Source organism: Capra hircus, chromosome 21 (assembly GCF_001704415.2).
Source record: "Capra hircus breed San Clemente chromosome 21, ASM170441v1, whole genome shotgun sequence".
Taxonomy (NCBI): domain Eukaryota; kingdom Metazoa; phylum Chordata; class Mammalia; order Artiodactyla; family Bovidae; genus Capra; species Capra hircus.
This window is the reverse complement of record NC_030828.1, coordinates 33435741-33455867: the sequence shown is the minus strand read 5'-3', so window position 1 is coordinate 33455867 and position 20127 is coordinate 33435741. Positions and strand designations below refer to the sequence as shown.

The following is a 20127-nucleotide window of genomic DNA, read 5'->3' as shown; positions in this document are numbered from 1 at the left end:
ACTCTCACAAATAGTGGGGTGGGGGTGGGCAGGAGGTTCAAGAGGGAGGGGATATATGTATAACAGATGATTTATGCTGTTGTATGGCAGAAACCAACACAACATTGTAAAGCAGTTATCCTCCAACTAAAAACAAAATTTTAAAAAAGCGCTTCCAATATTATCTCCTAGAAACAGTATTATCTCTGTCAGATTCAGTTCAGTTCAGTTCAGCCACTTAGCCACGTCCGACTCTTTGCGACCCTATGAATCGCAGCACTCCAGGCCTCCCTGTCCATCACCAACTCCCAGAGTTCACTCAGACTCACGTCCATCGAGTCAGTGATGCCATCCAGCCATCTCATCCTCGGTCGTCCCCTTCTCCTCCTGCCCCCAATCCCTCCCAGCATCAGAGTCTTTTCCAAAGAGTCAACTCTTCACATGAGGTGGCCAAAGTACTGGAGCTTCAGCTTCAGCATCATTCCTTCAAAAGAACACCCAGGGCTGATCTTCAGAATGGACTGGCTGGATCTGCTTGCAGTCCAAGGGACTCTCAAGAGTCTTCTCCAACACCACAGTTCAAAAGCATCAATTCTTCAGCACTCAGTTTTCTTCACAGTCCAACTCTCACATCCATACATGACCACAGGAAAAACCATAGCCTTGACTAGACAGACCTTTGTTGGCAAAGTAATGTCTCTGCTTTTCAATATGCTATCTAGGTTGGTCATAACTTTCCTTCCAAGGAGTAAGTGTCTTTTAATTTCATGTCTGCAGTCACCATCTGCAGTGATTTTGGAGCCCCAAAAAATTAAGTCTGACACTGTTTCCACTGTTTCCCCATCTATTTCCCATAAAGTGTTGGGACTGGATGCCATGATCTTCGTTTTCTGAATGTTGAGCTTTAAGCCAACATTTTCACTCTCCTCTTTCACTTTCAGCAAGACGCTTTTTAGTTCCTCTTCACTTTCTGCCATAAGGGTGGTGTCCTCTGCATATCTGAAATTATTGACATTTCTTCCGCAATCTTGATTCCAGCTTGTGCTTCTTCCAGCCCAGCGCTTCTCATGATGTACTCTGCATGTAAGTTAAATAAGCAGGGTGACAATATACAGCCTTGACGTACTTCTTTTCCTATTTGGAATCAGTCTGTCGTTCCATGTCCAGTTCTAACTGTTGCTTCCTGACCTGCATATAGATTTCTCAACAGGCAGGCCAGGTGGTCTGATATTCCCATCTCTTTCAGAATTTTCCAGAAAATTCAGAATTTCGGAAAATTCTGAAAATTCTATCAGATTACTTATCACATTTTCTTTATTGACTGCTTTTTGTTCCTATCTGCCCACTGCACACATCATCTCCCAACGTGAGATGATGTGTGAGAAACTCCTTTAAGGACTCATAATGTCAATACTAATGTGAATGACTAAATTTCTGATTATTTCATTAAAATGTTATGAGTAATAACCAAATCATCCATATTATCTTCGGGTATAAAATGCACATTTGTGCCTCATCTGTGTTTCTACTTTTTTACATTAAAATTTCAAAAGCAAAAAAAAGATGTTTAAATATATGTGTGTGTATATATACATACACACATATACAGTTGAATGTTACTCAGCCACAAAAAGAATGGAATAATGACATTTGCAGCTACATGGATGGACCTAGAGATGATCATACTAAGCAAAATAAGCCAGAAAGAGAGACAAATACCACGTGATATCACTTGAATGTGGAATCTAAAATATGCTACAAATGAACAGATCTATGAAACAGAAATAAACTCACAGACACAGAGAACAGACTTGTAGTTGCCAAGGAGGAGAGGAGGTGGGGCAGGAAAGAACTGGGAATTTAGGATTAGCTGATGCAAACTATTATATATAGCAGAGATCAACAACAAGGTCCTACTGTACAGCACAAGGAACTATATTCAATATCCTGTGATAAACCATAATAGAAGAGATAATGAAAAAGAACGTATATATGACTGAATCACTTTGCTGTACAGCAAAAATCAACACACTATAAATCAACTGTAAATAAATTTTTTTTAAGTTGAACAAATTATATAAATAAAAGGAATGAAAGGGCTGCAGTAAAAACATCAGATAAAAGGTTAAGGCAAAAACATTAAAAGAGTTAATTCATGCCTAAACAATATATATTATCACTGAGGGTACAACTCACTAATAATAATATATTGCTATAATTTTCCATTTAGGTAATATGATTATGTCAAAACATAATATAGAATATAAAACAAGTATATAAAATATTCAAGAATAAATTTTTAAAGTCAATAGAAGAGAATTAATACAATCTTCTGTAATGAATCAAGCAGCAAAACAAGTATTTTTAAAAATAAAATAATCTAGATACTGAGTTTAATAATCTTATCAGGCTTTGTATTTCCAATGAAAGAATACAAATACCGTATACCTTGCTTCAGTTGTTAAGACAAATGGTAATGGATATTCATCAGTAGAAAATCAACCCTGATCTAAGTTTCATAATTTATATACACATTTAATCAAAATGGGTCATAGACTTAAACCTAAAATGTCAAACTATAAAACTTTTAGGAAAAACATAAGAGAAGCCTTCAGGATCTAGGGTGAAGCAATGACTTCTTCGACTGGACACCAAAAGTATGACCTATTAAGGAGAAACTGATCAGACTTCTTGAAAATGAAAAACTTTCATTCTGCAAAAGGATCTGTCTTTTTTAAAAAAGCTACAGACTGGAAAAAATATTTACAAATCATATGTATGACAAAGACTAATGACCAGTATCTAGAATACACAAATAGAACTCTCAAAATTCAGTGATGGAAAAAAAAAATCCAATCCATAGCGGGCAAAAGACACAAAAGACATTTCAACAAAGAACTAAACAGATGGCAAATAAGTACATGAAAAGATGTTCAACATCACTACATTAACCACTAGGGAAATGCAAGCTAAAACCACAATGATACACTACATGCCCACTAGAACAGCTAAAATGAAAAACACTGACAACACCAAGTACAAATAAGGATGTGGAAAAATTGAATAACTCATACATTCATACATACTCATATATTCATACACAGCTGATGGAACTACTAAATGCTGCAGCCATTTTTTTTATTAAAAAAAAAAAAAAAGCCTAAACATGCAGACATCTCTGGGGGTCCAGCGGTTAAGAATCTGCCTGCCAATGCAGGGGACACAAGTTTGATGCCTGGTCCAGGAGGATTCCACATGCTGTGGGGCAATTAAGCTCATCTCCACAACTCCTAAGCCAGCACAGTGCAACCACAGAAAGCCTGCACGCAGCAACAAAGACCCAGTGCAGCCAAAAAATAAATAGCCAAAATGGGGGCTATTAAAAAAAAAAAACAAAACCTAAACACGCAACTCACATGACCTAGCAGTTGTACGACTGGTCATTTATCTCAGAGAATGGAAGACTTAACTCACAAAAAAACCTGTACTTGAATGTTTATATCAGTTTTACTTCTAATAGACTCAAACTGGAACAGGCTAGATGACTTTCCATGTGTCAAAGGTTAAACACAAACCGTAGTATGGAGAAAAAGCGAAAAAAGCCAACCCCAAAAGATTACATTCTTTATGATTCCATTTGTGTAATATTCTTGAAATGACAGCTATAGAAACAGAGAAGAGAAGAGTGGTTCCCAGGAGTGAGAGAAGGGCCAGAGACACAAGGAGAACAGAGATGGCTATAAATGAGCAACATGAGGGATCCCTGTGGTTAGGGAAGCATTCTGCCTCTTGACCATATGATGTCAATATCCTGGTAGTGACACTGTACTATTGTTTTGAAAGATGTTACCAATAGGGAAAACCAGGCAGGATATATGGAATCTCTCTGTAGTATTTCTTATAAGTACATATGGATCTACAGCTCTCTCAAACAAAAAGGTAAAAAAAAAAAATCAATGTCTTCTACCACATTAACAAAGCAAATGGGAAATTATGTATGATCACATCAACAAATGCAGAAAGATAATCTGACAAAATTCAACATCATCCATGATATAAAAAAGGAGCAGCAGCATCTATAAAACAATTACAGATAACATCATATTAATGGTGAAACAATGAATTCTTTCCCCCGAAGACTGGGACAAGGCAAGAATATCAACTCTCACCAGCTCTACTTCTTATTCAACATTATATTATAGGTATTAGCTACTGCAGTAAGAAAAAGAAATAAAAAGCATAACTACTGGAAATGAAGATGTAAAGTTGTTTTTATTTGTAAACTTTATTGTTGACTGTGCATGTAGAGAACCCTAGGGAATGCAACCCCTCCCAAAAAACCCTACTAGCATGAAACTTTAGCAGGGCTTCCCAGGTGGCGCTAGGGGTAAAGAACTGCCCGCCAGTGCAGGAGACGTAAGAGACACGGGTTCGATCCCTGGGTCGGGAAGATCCCCCTCCCTGGAGGCGGACGTGGCAACCCACTCCAGTATTCTTGCCTGGAGAATCCCATGGACAGATGAGCCTGGCGGGCTACAGTCCACGGGGTCACAAAGAGTCGGACACAACTGAAGCAACTGATCATGACTTTAGCAAGATCACAGGATACATGCTCAATATAAAATAAACAACTGTATTTTATATAACAGCAACAAACAACTGAAAATAAAACTTCAAAATACTATTTAAAATAGTGCTAAAAAACAAAAACTTAGGAACATATCTAATGAAAAATGTGCTGGACCTCTATGATAAAAACTACAAAAGATTGCTGAGAAACAGGAAGAGAAGATCTAAATAAATGGAGAGATGTACACATTCACAGACTGAAGAGCTTAATGTTGTCAAGTCTCCTCAAGTTGGTCTGCAGATCAAATATAAATAAAGATCCCAGTTGGCCTTTTTGGAGACACTGGAAAACTGGTCCTAAAATCTATATGGAAATGCAAAATACTTAGAACAGCCAAAACAATCATATAAAAGAAAAACAAAGGCAGTTGTTTTACACTATCTTATTTCAAATTTTACTGTAAAACTATAGAAATCAATGTGGTACTGGTGTGAGGAGATAACCAGACGAACCAAACAGAGTTTAGAAACAGACCTACACACACATGGTTAACTGACTTCTGATCACAAGGTATCAACATAAATCAATGGAGAAATCAAAAAGTATTTTTTAATAAATGGTGCTAGACCAACTGGATATATATGAGAAAAAATATCTTTCTATTCCTATCCCATACCAGATACAAAAAATTAATTCAAAATAAACTATCTAAATATAAAAGTTGGAGAAGGAAATGGCAACCCACTCCAGTACTCTTGCCCAGAGAATCCCATGGAAGGAAGAGCCTGGTGGACTACAGTCCACAGGGTCACAGAGTCGGACATGACTGAGCGACTTCACTTTCATTATAATATAAAAGTTAAAACTAAAGCTACTGAGGGGAAAAAAAAAAAACAACAACAGAACATCTAAGTGACCTTACAGTAGAGAAAGATTTCTTAGACAAAACTGAAATACATAGTACTAATCATAAAAGAAAAAAATCTGATGAATTAGATTTCATCAAAATTTAAAAGTCCTGCTCATCAAAAATCATCACTAAAGAATACAAATTGGAAGACGTGTCAAAAAAAAAAGACGCTGGGAGGCAACTAGAGCAGTCTATTTAAGAGACAGTGGTAAGCTGGAACAGGTAGAAGCAAGGGAGAAGGGAAAAAGTTGAGATTCAAGACCAAGACTGATACAGGTGATGGCCTGAATTTGGTAATGATTTAATATAGTAATAGGTAACAGAAAGGGGTGAGGGGAAATCACCCTTAATAAAATAAAAGGTGAATGGAACACATGTAATCCCACAACCTTTACACACATACCATCATATTGTGTAACGATAGCAGCAGCTAGTATTTATTGCTCATTTACTATGTCTCAGGACTGAGTTAAAACTTTAAGGGCCTTCTTTAGGGGCCTTCAATCTTCATGACAACCCTATGAGATGATTACTTTACTAACCCATTTTACAGATGGGGAATTTACAACAGAGAGATTATAATGGATATTTACACACTTATAATCAGAGCATAAAGGCAGCTTCTTAGTAAAATAGCATATTCTCCATGTGTATGTGCTATTCCACTGCATTCACATAGCAGTTTTTTCCTCAGTGGACATTTAGATAATTCAGTTTTTCACAATTATAGTTAATGCAGCAATGATCAATTTCATTCAGTGCTTATCTTGAATAATTTTCTCAAGATAAAGCCTCAGTCAGTCAAAATGTAAAACCACCTAGATTTGATTACAATACACCATAGTAGAAAACTATCTTTTCTCCAAAACAAATCATTTTCAATTTTTTTTCAAACCGAATCATGCTCTGGATGGGTTAAGATAATCATACATTTAAAACAAAGGTACTGTAAAAAAAAAATTTAGGGAGGTATTCCATATAATCTAGCCCCATTTCAACATCATCCCAATGAAGGCTACCTCCAAAGATCAAGAATTTCAAGAAAACTCCCAGATTTATGATGGCAAAAAGATGTTTCTGCCCTCTATTATAACCACACCAAAACAAGAAAAGAAAAAAAGAAAAGGAAAGTCACAATTAAGGAGAAAATATTCCCAATAGATAGGATCCAGAATATATAAGGAATATTTACAAATAAATAGAAAGAAAACATCAGTTTCTTAAAGCAGGCAAAAGAAGCTATGTGAATAGTCAATAAACATATGAAAAGCTGTTCAACATCATTAATTATCAGGGAAATGTGAACTGAAACATAATGAGACACCCAAATGTCCAAGATGGATGAATGCATAAACACTCCATTAAAATGGAGCACCATTCGGTCTTCAAAAAGGAAGGTTTTGATGTATGTTACAGCATGGATGAACCTTGAAGACATTAAGTGAAAATGAAGTAGGACACAGAAGGACATATCTTGTATGATTCCACTTACATGAGGTCTCTAGAAGAGTCAACCTCACAGGGGCAGAAAGGTTTCCAGGGCCTGGGAGAGCACAGAAATGAAGTGTTACTATTTCAAAGGTACAAAGTTTCAGTTTGATATGATAAAAAAAGTTCATGATGGTAATGATTGCATGACAATGTGAGTGCACTCAATGCCACTGAACTGTACACTTAAAAACTGTTAAAATGATACATTTTATCATTTGTATATAAATGATAAAATGTATACTTTATCATACAAATGATAAAATGTATACTTTACCACAATTTTAAAAACTATTAGATTGGGAAAAGACCACCATAGATATTATATCCACCACTACAGATAAAAAATGAAAGCACCAGATGTCTGTGATAAGGCAAAGCACTGGAACAACTCTTAACTGCTGATAGTGTAAAATGATACAAGCACTCTGGAAGAGAGGTTAGCAGTTTCTTATAATATTAAATATATATCTGTGACCCAAAATTTCCTGTCTAGGATTTACCCAGGAGAAATAAAAACATATATTAACAAAAAGACTTGTATACAAGTGTACAAAGTACCTTTATAACAGTCAAAAACTGGAAACGAGGAGAGAGGAAACAAATCATGGTATTGATTATACCACAGAACACCACTTAACAATAAAAAAGAACAAACTACTTATGCTACTAATACAAGGTTGATGATACTCAAAAACTGAAAGTCACAAAGATACATTTATATGAGCCTATTTATAAGAATTTCTACAAGAGTAACTATAGTGAGAAAAATCCGAAGTCGTCCACCTATAGGTCGGAAAATTGACTAGAAAGAGGCAGAGGGACTCGTGGAGTAAAGAAAATGTTCTTTGTTTTTACTGATGCAGTAGTTACAAGGATGTACACATCTAGCAAAATTTACTGAATTGGGCATTTAACATCTGTGCATTATTACCGTATGCAAGCTGTATCTTAATTTTTTTTAAAAAGGAGGAAAACTACACGCAGCCAACATAACCAGTATAGTATGACACAGAATATTTAGTCATTCCTTCAATAAGAAGAGATTAATTTCCCAGAAAGGTTTTCTATAAAACATAAAGATGAAAACTCACACACTGGACAATGCCCGCAAAGATTTCTATTAGGCATCTCATAAATGTCCAAAACAGAATTCTTAATTTCTTTAGCCTAACACTCAACATCCCCCAATTTGTTCCTTCCCAGGCTTTTCTCATGGCTTTTCAGGTGGCTCAGAAGTAAAGAATCCACCTGCCAAGGCAGAACATGTGGGTTAGATCCCTGGGTTGGGAAGAGCCCTTGGAGGAGGAAATGGTTACCCACTCCAGTATTCTTGCCTGGAAAAATCCCATGGACAGAGGAGCCTGGCCGGCTGACAGACCTTGGGGGTCACAAAAAGTTGGACACAACTTAGCGACTGAGCCTCAAGCTTTTCCCATCTCAATAAATGGCATCAACACACACTATACTGCTTAGATAAAGGGGAAAAAAAGTCAGGAGTCTTCTTGATTCCTTTCTTGTCCTTCATCCCATACACTCAATTCATCAATAAGCCCTATCATCACTACTTCAAAGATAAGTCCATCTCTCTCCACCTCCACTGCCACTTACCTACTCTAAGTCACTATCATCTCATAATTGCAGCAGTCCCGTTATATCTCTGCCTCGACTTCCGCCCCTCTAATTCTTTCTCTACACTGCAGCCAGAGTAAATTTTAAAATGTAAATCAGTTGTCATGATTCTGCTTAACCTCCTTTCCATAGACTGCAAGCCCTACACAATCCCATTTCTACTAACCTCTACAGACAACTTCATCTCTCACCACTCCTTTTCCCTGCTCTCCAGACAAACTGACCTTATCACTGTTCCTCAAATACATCAAGCTTGTTCCCTCCAAAATTCTGCACCAGGTATTTTCAGAACACTCTTTCCTCAGTTATATGAATGGCTAGTTCTATCTTGTCTTTCAGTTACCTTCGAAAATGTCACCACACTAAAGAGGCCTTCCCTGGCTACCCAATTTAATGTGGCTAAACTCCCTATCACTCTCCAACACTTTCTGTTATAATTTCAAAATGACTCACCATATGAATTATCTTATTTATATTATATGTGTCACCCCAACAGAATGTAAGCTCCACGAGGGCAAGGGACCTTGTCTGTTTTGTTCAGACAATAAGATTGCCTCTAGAATGGAAGAGGAACTCAGTAAATAGTAATTCAATCAAAGGAGACATAATAAACCTAACCGAAGTTAATCACTCAAAATCTAGAGTTATCTAAATGCCTTAGCTCTCCTTGGAAATGGTTCCAAAAACACAATATCCCTAAGCATATTCCATGTGAAATTCTATGTAAGATATGAAACCTAACACTGTGCTACACACAAAGGGAAGTCAGCAAACGGCAGGTGACATAGGGGCTTCCCGGTGCTTAGCGGTAAAGAATCTGCCTGCCAATGCACCAGACCCGAGGTTGACCCCTATGTCAGTAAGATCCCCTGGAGAAGGAAATGGCAACTCACTCGAGTATTCTTGCCTGGGAAATCCCATGGACAGAGGAGCCTGAGAGGATACAGTCCATAGAGGTGCAAATAGTCAGACACAACTTAGTGACTAAACAACAATAACAAACAATATTAAGCATAAAATGAAACAGTGGCTTCGCTGTTCCACAAAAAATAGAAAAGAAATAGAATAACATTTTAAACAGTTTTCAAATATTAATTTCAGAAATATATCTACATGAAACATGTCTAAAAAAAGAAAAACAGTAGAAATATATTTAAAGGAGCATAAAAAGCACTCCTTCAGTTGAAAAAAAAAAAAAAAAAAGAAGAGTGTCTCATTAGAAACACAAAAACCTAAAGACAAACTCCAGTAGTTCTCTATTACTAAACTGAGCAAGTATCACAAAACTATGCTGACAGAATAGACAATAAAAGAAACACTGCATTAGCAGGCTCATCCATAATTTTTTTTTTACTACAGAGTATTTCAAACATATACAAAGATAGACAGAATAGCATAATGAACCCCACATACTCATCACTGAGTTGCAACAATTATCAATTTATCTCAAGGAATTTAAGAAATCAAGTGAATTTACAATGCAACACAATTTCCACGACACTGATGACAGAAAAAGGCACAAAACAGCCATGATTTTATGCTTATTTTCCCTTTCCTGATTGACCTGTGTCTACTTAATGCCACAAAATATGAAGTTCCTTTCCTATCATTCATACTCCATCATAATCCTACTTTGATGATTACTTTAGATTGACGCAAAACGAAAAGCTGCAACTGGCCATAAGAAATGCCAGAAGTCAATCAGATGGGAAAAGACTTCTACTTCTCCATTCAACATATATCTTTAAGACACTGATACTACACATACAAGTTTATATTATGTCAATAATAACTAATAAGTAGGATTTTTAATAGTTTTAAAGAAAATTTCTTTATTAACTGAAAACAGTAAATCTAAAACAAGTGGAGTGCCAACATGGGGATTTCTAATCAGATGAACACACTAAGGGAGAACACACCCAAATCAAGACACAGTATTTTGAACACCCCAGAAGGTTCCACTGTGTTCCCACAAAGGTAGCCATTATTCTGATGTCTATCACAAAAGAGTCATTTACCTGTTTTTGAACTTCATATAAATGGAATCATAAAAGTTCTCTCAACGTGTTGCCTTCTTCTGCTCAACGTTACACCTGGGAGAGTCACCCCTGTTGCATGTAGCAGCAGTTCATTCTTTCTTGTGGCTATACAGTATTCCATTACATAACTATGCCTCAATGTATTTATCCATCGTAGTCCTGATAAGATGGACTATTTCCAGTTTGGGGGCCATTATGAATAGAGAATTAAACAGTTTTGTATATACCTTTGTAGTGGATGAATGTACCCATTTATGCTGGACATATTACAAAGCAGTAGACACAGGTTCAGTCCCTGGGTTAGGAAGATCCCCTGGAGGAGGAAACAGCAACCCAGTCCAGTATTCTTACCTGGAAAATTCCATGGAGAGAGGAGCCTGGCAGGCGACAGTCCATGGGTCGCAATGAGTTGGACACGACTGAGCAACTGAGCACACTAGACACAGGATGATTCTGCTCAAATGCTATTAGGATTTCCAGACTACCAAATGCCGCACTATGAGAAGCTACCGAATCACTTCTCTTGTAAGAAGCCTTTAGATAACAAAGTCAGGTAGACCGAAATGGTCTTCCACTCATCATGCAATTAAAGTAGCTGTCAGAAACGATTCAAAAGCAAATCGCTGATTACAGAGCTACAAACTTCCATCTCATCCACATCTGACAGAGCTCTTCAGCATTCAGATCCAATCCTTTGATCTGCTGCTGCTGCTAAGTCACTTCAGTCGTGTCTGACTCTGTGCGACCCCATAAACGGTAGCCCACCAGGCTCCGCCGTCCCTGGGATTCTCCAGGCAAGAACACTGGAGTGGGTTGCCATTTCCTTTTCCAATGCATGCAAGTGAAAAGTGAAAGTGAAGTCGCTCAGTCATGTCTGATTAGTAGCGACCCCACGGACTGCAGCCCACCAGGCCCCTCCGCCCATGGGATTTTCCAGGCGAGAGTACTGGAGTGGCTAAGGACAATTAAATCAACAATTATGGATAAGTGGTTAGTTTGGATTTCTGAAAAACTAGGTATCTATGTAGAAACGTGTCTATAGAATCAAAAGCTTGGAAATGACAGAGATCTTGAAAGAAAACATCTACTAGTACAATCCTAGTACTAAGTCCCTATCTTCCACAAAAGGCAGCATAGTGAAAAAGGCACGGGCTTCTGAAGTCAGACATTAAAGGCCAGAATTATGAGCAAATTATCCTAATCTGAGTCTCAACTGTCTCAATTATAAAATGGGAATTAGAGTTGACCCTCGAACAACATGGGCTTGAATGGTGCAGGTCCACTTAAAATACCTATTTCCTTCACCAAATACAACAGTACTACACGATGGGCAGTTGCCTGAATGTGAGATGCAGAACCACAGATACAGAAGAACCACGTATACGGAGGGCCGACAATAGGTTATTCTCAGATTTTCAACTTTGCAGACGGTTGGAGGCCCTGGCCCCCAATTGTTCAAGAGTCAACTGTATACCAATTAAACGATCTCATAGAACCACTGTGAAGATTAAATGAGATAATCTATATAATTTTTACCATATACCAAATTTTACTTCAAATGTCTCCCTTTTTTGGCGGGGGGGTGGGGGGGGGGAGCTTGCAGGATTTCTGTTCCCTGACCAGGGATCAAACTCATTCCCCCTGCAGTGGAAGAGCAGAGTCTTAACCACTGGGCCACCAGGGAAGTCCTACAAACACCTCCTTTTCACAGAAGGAATACTGGCCAAATAGGGGATTCAAGCTATGGCCCTAGAAAATTATACTACGAGGGTCACCTTCCGTCTCACCTGAAAAACTACAAAAATGCCTAAATTACCTCTACAACATCTTGGAAATGAAGTCTCAATCTTCAAAGTGGAATACACACATCCTTAGGAGTACACAAAGACATGGGAGCAAGGGAATCAACTTCCTACTCTATCCTGAAGCTGATCTGCCTAGATAGCAAATAAAGACTTTCAACCATAAAGCTTATTACTTTAAAACAGGAGTCAGAAAACTACACCCACGTACCAAATCTGGCCCACTGCTAACAAAGCAGAATTGGGAACAGAACCTAGTACAGCTCTCTGCTTACTGTCCGTGGCTGTTTCTGCACGTCAATGAGAGAACTGAGTAGTACTAACAGAGACCACATGGCCCACAAAGCCTACCAGCAAGCCCTTTACAGAAAAACTTTGCTGACTCCTGTTTCAGGATACAGTTCTGTGGGGTGCATACAAGTTCAAAAAGAAAATAAGAAATTCCCAGAAGGATAAAATTACCAAAACTGACTCAAAAAGTAAAAAAAAAAAAAATCCAGACAGACTTACACCAAGTGAAGAAATTGAATGAGTAATTTTAAAATCTTCCCACACGAAAAAGCCCAGGCGCAGAGGACTTTGCTGGTAAACTCTATCAAACGTAAAGAAAGAAATAATTACAAATTCTACATAAATTCTTTCAGAAAACAGCAGAATAACGTTTTCCAACTCACATTATGAGGGTAATTTTACTCTTGATACTGAGTCCAGTCCAAAGACATCACAGGAAAAGGAAACAGACCAATATTGCTCATAAAAATTTTTAATATCAGCAAATTGAATTCAGCAATATATAGAAAGCAGGATACACCAAGATCCAACAGAATCCATTCTAGGAACACAAGACTGGCTTAACATCTGAAAATCAGGTAATGTAATACACCATTTATACACAGCCATATCTTTGAGGGCTTTTATATATAAAAAAGATTATCTATATACTTTTAAAGCATCAAATTACTATTAGATTTAGAAAACTTTGTATTTATTTCTCAAAAGTCAATATTTACAACCTAACAAATTACATACTAAACCATTTTCAATTAAATGTTTAAATTACTTAAATTTATGATGACCCTTCCATTTCATTAAACTACACTGGGCAAATGAGATTAACCAGATGATACTTTCTCTCTTCACTTCATTAGGCGACAAATTTGATAAGAACACTCTTCAGATAAGGCTTCAAATACACACTGCATATAAAAAAGTGACAGATCCTCAACACTGGTCACCAAATTCCCAGCTGTAATTATATCCATAAAACAAATCCCTACAGACACAGATGCCCAAAGTCATGCCGTCACCTAATTTAACCACAATAGGGCAAATCTCCCACCCCATCTCACCCAGCAGGTCACCAGAAAAGACTCAAATGCCTTGCCAAAATTCGGACACATTTATCATTACAGATACTGTACTCCTTTGGGATACTAATATGGATGTCATGTCCTGTTGTTCTGATAGAAGAATTCTAATAACCCTGCTCCTGTAGTTGATAACAGAAAAATGCTGTATTTTCCACCTTGCATTACTTACGAATCCTGGACTCTCAAGAATCTTAAATAAACATTTTCTAGTCCAGCGTTTTTCAAACTACAGTTCTTTAGCAGTCAGACCCATTACAGGTCAGAATCAGTTTAGTGAGTTACAATCAACTTTTTTTTTTTCTTACAATGAAACAGAAAATGTCAGAGAGTACCACACACATAGAAGGCAAATTTTTGTTTCCTGTGTACACACTCTATGCATGCAGGAGTCACAAAGAGTCAGAATGCAAAATACATTAACTGTGGGTCACAGGTCAAAAAAGTTAGAGACACTCTATTAGTCCCACAGTGCTCAAGAAGGCTTCAACAAAAGATTCTTAGCACTCAAAGAATTATGTTTTTTGTAACCATTTCCATTTCATACAAAGAAACCAAAAAATAGGAATTCTGTGCTCAGTACATTTAATCTTCCATTCATAAATAAAAGACTAGACTCCATGAGGTTTCCAGCTGAAATAGTGACCTGCTCAGAGGCAGTCACTTAAGTTTTTATGGGATTAAGACCTTTATTTGACAGAGCGCAAACTGAAATCCGTTTAGTCTGTGGCTAGGAAAGTCAAGTCGCTCAGTCGTGTCCGACTCTTTGCGACCCGGTGGACTGTAGCCCACCAGGCTCCTCCACCCCATAGGAAAGAGAACCAAAACCAAGCTGGGTCTCGAGATCCTCATCTGTAACGCCAGGAGAGGGCTGTTTGGACTCCTTCCACCTCTGAAATTGGGAGGTTTGCTGACAACCAACTGGCCAAGCAGGTGAGGACTATGCCTCCCCCACACCAAAACACTTGAACCATTCAACAAGTCAATTACTGATCAATTCAACCACTATCACACAAAGAGTACCGATAATAAGAAACTAAGACTTTCACTAACAACAGTAAAGAATCAAGGGGAAGTAAGTCTCCAGGAATAGCAGAAGCTGCCCCCTGCCAGGTATCACTAATTTCTCAGCCACCCTCTCCTCTCAGACTCCAGTTCATCTCCGTCCCCCAGGTATCTGTCATGGATATGGTACTCGCGTTCTTCCCTGCCACCGTTCTCCACTGTGCAAAAGGAAACTGGGGCAGGGAGCAATGAGCGGGTGGGCTGCAGGAGCCATTAACAAAGCTAAACTAAGAGCCTAGGCCGCTAATGCCTCACACCTCCCACAATTCCTCGACTGCTGAGAGTCCCGTTCTCTCGACCTCCACCTCAAACCATGCCCCGGAGGCAAGTCCTAGTAACGGGCCCCCGCGCACCCGAAGCGGCCCCTATCTCGAACCCTCCGCTCTAGAAGTCTGCAAGGCCTGGAACCACGAAGCCTAAAACCAATCTCCCCGGCAACCCCGGAAGACCCCTCCCACGAGCGCCCACCAGCCACCCGCCCCCCCGTCGCGCCTACCTCTACGCCTCCAAGCCTACGCCTCCTCGGTTCACCACACCAAGCCTGCCTCGAAGCACCGCAAGACCCTGAAACTAAGGGTCTTCTTCACACCCACCAGCACAGCCACGGCCGCCGCCGGAAGCGCCCTGCGTCTCCACGCCACCGTCGTGAGGTCACTTCCGGCGCGACGCTTCGGAACCCGGTGGCCGGGCGCCCGGGAATTTTGAGAGTTTGGAAACACTAACTACTAGGACCAGCTGTGTGGCCTTCCAAAACCGCGCCTGCTAGGCCTAGTTCCCTGTGCCCCGGCTACCTATACCGGGTGGAGTCTGGGTTCGAGTTGGAGTCCTGCCTGCGTCCCAGGCTTGGTTGCTGGGGAGCTCTCTTCCCTCTCGTAGTATTGATGGAAAGCTCCGACTTTCCTTCCAGTTCCTCTTATGCTAATCGCCGAACCAGAGCGGAAGACTTTGGCTAGGAGGCTGCCTCTGTTCTCATGGCCCGTATCCTCGATCAGTTGCAGCTGTGGGATGCAATTAGTAGACCCCCGTGATGGATTAAAGGAAAAAAATTTCCTTCGTGGTCTTCGTGGTTGATCTTAAAAGTTTATCAGCTTCAGCTCGTTTGGGGCTTAGTGTCAGCCAAACTGTGCTTGAATACCTTTCCCCACTCCCACCCCTAGTACTCAGTACATGGGAAAGTGCCACTCTCCTTCCTGTGGCATTTTAGAGTCTTGGTCGCCCTGATTTTGAAAAAAGCAGCCGTTTAGGATCAAGACTGAATGTAATGAAGTTTATAGTTGCCAAGGTCATCTTGAAGCCTGATACCTGGTTTAGGAACCACTGCTTGAGCAGGCAGCGTAGAGGAGGGCAGGGTTTCCAAATTTGGCTCTGCAAAATAAGTCGAAGAACTTTAAAATTTTTGCTGTTTTCAAGAACTGTCCCTTTCCTTCCTCCGACACTAAAGATTCCGGTTTAGTAGGTCTGGAGAGTCCATGGCATCTGTTATTTTAAAGGTTTCTTCCAGTCAATTCTTAGCAAACCAAGGTTTGGGAACCCCTGGTGTATCAGACTCAGAGTTGAATCTTTGCTCTACCTTTTCTTTTTAATTATTATTATCATTTTACAAAGGAGCTGTTTCTCTCTGGAAATAATAGCTAACAGTTACTGTGAAATTAATGAGATTTGCTGACCATGATTGATATTCCATACACACACACAAAAGGTTGTTAATTCTCTTGTGCCTCCCTTTGGTTATGGTTCTGTGCATGTGTGCTACGTCTCTTCAGTATAATCCACTCCAAATTATTTTTTAAATGCACAGGAGAATCAACCTTTCATCTTGTTCTCTGTAGCAAACACTGCTGTAACCCCAGAGGTCAGTTGGATATTACGCCTACTCTTGCATCCCCACCACCTTGCACTGCTCCTGCTAAGTCGCTTCAATTGTGTCCGACTCTGCCTGACCCCATGGACTGCAGTCTACCAGGCTCCTCCGTCCATGGGATTTCCAGGCAAGAGTACTGGAGTGGGGTGCCATTGCCTTCTCTGATCACCTTGCACAGTTCAGTTCAGTTCAGTTGCTCAGTTGTGTCCGACTCTTTGGGACCCCATGAATCGCAACAGGCCAGGCCTCCCTGTCCATCACCAACTCCAGGAGTTCACTCAGACTCACGTCCATCGAGTCAGTGATGCCATCCAGCCATCTCATCCTCTGTCGTCCCCTTCTTCTCCTGCCCCCAATCCCTCCCAGCATCAAAGTCTTTTCCAATGAGTCAACTGTTTGCATGAGGTGGCCAAAGTACTGGAGTTTCAGCTTTAGCATCATTCCTTCCAAAGAAATCCCAGGGTTGATCTCACAGTGCCTGCCAAATAGTAGGTTCTAAAATAAATGTGTATTGAATGAATGAAAGGATTATCCAGAGATCCTCTATATAGACTTCCCCTGGAACTCAAACTGGGAGTCTCTAGTCAGATCTGAAGTCTGAGCTGGTCAGCCACTAAACTTTGGAAAAGATCAACAACTGCCTTAATTCAACTAAATGAATTGCTCTGCTTAGAGAATTCTGCTGCATTGTTTTGTAACTTTGACCTCATGGAAAGATCAATCACCCAGATTTTAAGTTTCTTAAAGCTCTTAAGAATTATTGAGTTTCTCCTTTGATCTATAGAGAATGGGAAATACATTCAGAATTAGAATGGAGAATCGTTGTTTCACACAGTTTTACACAAATGGTATGTTTTCTCAGCAGAATTGGGGATGTTTACTAATTGCACAAAAAATTCAGATTAAAGATCAGCATCTTATAGAGTTAGGGAAGCCAGGGAGTCATGCTATAAAGTCCTTCCAAACTCCTTGTCCTTGCTACAACTACCATATATGCAGACTGACTCAGTGTGTTAAAACTGAACACTGATTGGGATAAGAAATACACACTATGTGCCTGAAACATACTGTTGTACAAGATAGCAAAGAAGCTATCAAAAACTACTACATTTTTGTAAAAATAACTCAGATGCCAACTTGAAGAGGCTCCCATTGGTCAAAAGTAGGACAGTATGGGCATCAATAATAACAGTAGAAATTCATCAAATATATTAAGATCCATGTGTCACTAATGATAATTTTTGAAAACTTAATTGGAAACATATTTAACTGCACACCTGGTGCTCTCACTCCTATTCAAGAGAAATGAAAAATCTATATTAAAAAAAAACCAACAGTACACGAATGTTCTTGGCAGCCTGAGACTGGCAGTAGGCATTACCATCCCAGGACAACATTTTGCCATCCAGAAAAAGTTACATAGAGTTTGGAAGAGGAGGAATCCAGGCTGATTATAACAGAGGCACTTTTTATGGTTATACCCATTTGAGGATTCTCATCGGCAAAAACCATACTAGAAATTGATTTCAGAACTCCTCTACCTTATAGCAATTGATAGTATATAAAATTGCTTACTAATAGCATAGAGAAACAGTTGGGTTTTTTTTTTAAGTACAGAGACTTTCCTCATGGTCCAGTGGTTAAGAATCAGCCTGCCAATTCAGGAGATAAGGGCTCAAATGATTCCAGGTCTGGGAAGATTCCACATGCTGTGGGACAACTAAGCCCATGCACTGCAACTACTGAGCCCACACTATAGAGCCTCATGCTGCACAACAAGAGAAGCCCCCTCAATGAGAGGCCCAGGCACTGCCACTAGAGAGCAGCCCCCACTTGCCACTACCAGAGAAAGCCCACTCACAGCCGTGAGGACCCAGCACAACCAAAAAGAAAATTAAAATAAATTTTAAAATATAAAGAAAATTCTCATTCCATAGTTCTTTGATTGGTTCAGGAAACATTTGTAGAGGAGCTGCCTACTAAGTGTCCCGCACTGTGCTAGGTACTGGGATAGGAATAAAGCACTGCTTTCAAGGTGCTTACATTCTAGAAGGAAAAGCAAAGAACTACAGATGAGCATGATACAAAAGCACAGAGCACCAGGAAAGCACGTAAAACAAGGAAGTGGGAGAAGCAGATACAGACAGGGGAGCACGGGGTTTCCTAGATATGACATCTGAGCTGATGTACAAAGGATGAACAGGGATTAATTAGTGAAATTCGGAGAAAGATCATTTCAGTGAAGGGAGAGTTACATAGAAGGCCAAGGAAATGTGCCTTAGCACAGCCCACCCAGGGAAACACAGGGAGTTCAGCTTGGAAGGAGCATAAATGTAAAGGGAGGAGGTGATGACAGATAGATCCAGAAAGTTAGGCAGGAGCCAGATCCAAGAGAGCCTTCCGTGCCATCAAGAGCTTGGATTTATGCCAAGGGCAATGGGAAACCAATGCAGAATTTTAAGCAAAGAAATGTCCTGGTCAGACTTATGTTATGGAGAATGGACTTAAGAGAAACAAAACTGGTGGGAGTGAGATCAGATGAGAAATGGCAATAATTCACACTAAGGCATTAGTAAGTCAGGCTGATAAGGAGAAGACAGTTTATAACAATGTTTGGGAGAAGCAGAATCGATGCCTAGGTTTATGGCTAAGACTGAAGATTGTTTGATGGTGCTGTTTGCTCAGATACTGATGAAGATCTTAGAGATAAACAGTAAGATGATAAATTCTGGTCTGCTAATGTTGCATTTAAGGTACTGTGGGAGCAGTTAAAATCCTTAGATTTGGGACCCTGGCAGCCTTGCCCTTGACCCAGTCTATAGGTACTTTCCGCTCTGATTTTCCTTTCCTGTGGTGTTCAAGTGACAGCCTGCTCAGAGCTCACACCCCTCCTTCCAGACCTGCTCCATTTTGCCTTCCTAGGATTCCCTAACTGTCTCCCAAATGGTTCCAAGCCCACTTTCAGCCTGTAGACAAGCCTCTTGCCTAAGCCTGTCTTCCTGATGGTGAACCTCACCATCATACAACGCCCCCAAGCCCAATGAGTAGCCAGAAATGGGACTACTTGGGAGGAGTGAGGCTGAAGAGTGGAAATTCAGGCTGAGATGAACACATGTGTGAACATGAGAAACCCCTCACCACAGAAGGGAGTGGGAAGAAAGGAGGAAGGGATGGGGACCTCCGTGTATCCTCTGTCCCTGGCCATGCACATGCCAGGAGTAGGTCATTTAATAGTCTGGAACATATGGCCATCTCGTGGGAAACTGGATATATAGATCTGGAGCTCAGGAGAGAGATATGAGGTTTAGAATTCATCAATAATCAGGCAGTAATTGAATTTCCAATAATGGAGTATCCAAGGATAACACATAGTATAAGAAGGGTCAAAGGCCAAAGAAAGAACTTCGAAGGACA

General features: G+C 39.8%; 1 protein-coding gene across 3 annotated transcripts in view; it reads right to left on the bottom strand.

Moving 5' to 3' along the window:
* The window catches only part of EDC3 (enhancer of mRNA decapping 3), a 54736-nt gene extending 39245 nt beyond the window's left edge, over nucleotides 1-15491 (bottom strand). The window contains exons 1-3 of one of the 3 annotated variants that reach the window (XM_005695141.3): nucleotides 15349-15491; nucleotides 12931-13012; nucleotides 6952-7002 (exon numbers count right to left, since the gene is read on the bottom strand). The gene's annotated coding sequence lies outside the window, so the exon portion shown is untranslated. The remainder of the gene's footprint in view (nucleotides 1-6951; nucleotides 7003-12930; nucleotides 13013-15348) is intronic. The other 2 variants (XM_018066132.1, XM_018066133.1) reach the window with 2 other exon arrangements.